The sequence below is a fragment of the Arachis hypogaea genome, chromosome 2 (assembly GCF_003086295.3).
Source record: "Arachis hypogaea cultivar Tifrunner chromosome 2, arahy.Tifrunner.gnm2.J5K5, whole genome shotgun sequence".
NCBI classification, from domain to species: Eukaryota; Viridiplantae; Streptophyta; class Magnoliopsida; order Fabales; family Fabaceae; genus Arachis; species Arachis hypogaea.
Window position 1 is genome coordinate 53,811,522 of NC_092037.1, and position 2,132 is coordinate 53,813,653.

The 2,132-nt window shown below is 43.4% G+C and overlaps 1 non-coding gene across 1 annotated transcript; it reads right to left on the bottom strand.

Annotated features, from left to right (window-relative positions):
- Nucleotides 1–343: 343 nt before the first annotated feature.
- Nucleotides 344–447, bottom strand: LOC112762627 (small nucleolar RNA R71). Its single transcript, XR_003182736.1, has one exon. It is a non-coding gene; the product is annotated as a small nucleolar RNA R71 (small nucleolar RNA).
- Between the last annotated feature and the right edge of the window lie 1,685 nt (nt 448–2,132).

The window sequence follows — 2,132 nt, forward strand, 5'->3', positions numbered from 1 at the left end:
GCCCACGTCCAAATTTGATGGAAGAAGCATCTCCATTCCTGCCATTGGAGCCAATAATTTTGAGCTTAAGCCTCAATTAGTTGCCTTAATGCAACAAAACTGCAAGTTCTATGGACTTCCATCTGAAGATCCTTATCAGTTCTTAACTGAGTTCTTGCAGATTTGTGAGACTGTAAAGACGAATGGAGTAGATCCTGAAGTCTACAGACTCATGCTTTTCCCTTTTGCAGTAAGAGACAAAGCTAGAATATAGTTGGATTCACAACTTAAGGATAGCCTGGACTCATGGGATAAGCTGGTCACGGCTTTCTTGGATAAATTCTTTCCCCCTCAAAAGCTGAGAAAACTTAGAGTGGATGTTCAGACCTTCAAACAAAAAGATGGTGAATCCCTCTATGAAGCTTGGGAAAGATACAAGCAGTTGACCAAAAGGTGTCCATCTGACATGTTTTCAGAATGGACCATATTAGATATATTCTATTATGGTCTATCTGAGTTTTCAAAAATGTCATTGGACCATTCTGCAGGTGGATCCATTCACCTAAAGAAAACGCCTGCAGAAGCTCAAGAACTCATTGACATGGTTACAAATAACCAATTCGTGTACACTTCTGAGAGGAATTCCGTGAATAATGGGACACCTCAGAGGAAGGGAGTTCTTGAAATTGATGCTCTGAATGCAATACTGGCTCAGAACAAAGTGTTGACTCAGCAAGTCAACATGATCTCTCAAAGTTTGAATGGATGGCAAAATGCATCCAACAGTACTAAAGAGGCAGCTTCTGAAGAAGCTTATGATCCTGAGAACCCTGCAATAGCAGAGGTAAATTACATGGGTGAACCTTATGGAAACACCTATAATTCATCATGGAGAAATCATCCAAATTTCTCATGGAAGGATCAACAAAAGCCTCAACAAGGCTTTAACAATGGTGGACGAAATAGGCTGAGCAACTAGCTTGCCATGAACATTGAGTTGCTATTCTTCTTACCTTGGATTGTCAATCTTTATTGCATGATTCTTTTCTTGCTTGGGGACAAGCAAGATTTAAGTTTGGTGTTGTGATGACATGTCATCATATACCCATTTTCTATGCTTTTTCATACAAGAAATTGATGATTTGTGCTTAAATATTGAATGCTTTTTGTACTTAAATGATATATTTTCTTGATATTTTAATTTTATAAATCTTGTAGGAAATAAGAAGAAAAAGAAGCAAAGAAGCACAAAAAAAGGAGAAAAAAAGAGCTTTGGGGTACACTTTGAAGTTGGGGTACACTTTGGAGCCTTAGGCCACGCTTTTAAAAGCGTGGCCCATGACCAAATCAAGGAAGGAAGCAGCCAGCACGCACACTGCCCTGCCCTTGGCAAGGGCAGAATCGTGATGCATATTGAGGATTGGAAGCAAGAATTTCGCTAAGGTAAAATCTGGGCGCACACAGCATGACCATGCCTACTTCAAAGGGCTATAACTTGAGCTACAGATGTCCGATTGATGTGCTTCCAGTTGCGTTGGAAAGCTGACATTCAGAGATTTCCAACGATATATAGAAATCCATATTTGGCGTCCAATTAAGGCAGGAACGAAAGGCATCTTTAAGGGCCAAAAATAAGCAAAAATAAGCCAAGGAAATTAATGAAGCGTGTGCGTCCTCTGTGGTTCGAACACGGGACGAGAGAGTTGGAACATTGCCCTGCCCTTGGCGCGGGCAGGGCAGCATCGTGTGTGTGGCAGCACCATGCACGCACCAATTTCGATCCTGGCGCACCAATTTCCTCCCCTGGCAGCACCAAGCGCGCGCACCAACTCAAATCTGGCGCATCAACTTTTCTGCCCTGCCCTTGGCGCGGGCAGGGCAGCCTCTCAAGCACCACGCCGTGCCAGACTCGCACCAATGGCGCACCAATCCTCGACCACGCCGCACCAAATCCACGCACCAAGCTTCAATTTTCTGCCCTGCCCTCCACAAGGGCAGGGCAGCCTCCTGGGAGTGTCATGGGGCAAAAATCAACAAAAATTCAATTTAATTCAATTCCTCACCAAATTGAATCAAGGCCAACCAAACCCATTTCTCCTCAAATCCAAAGCAAGCAAAGCCCACTCAACATGACTCAAAGGCACATGGATCAA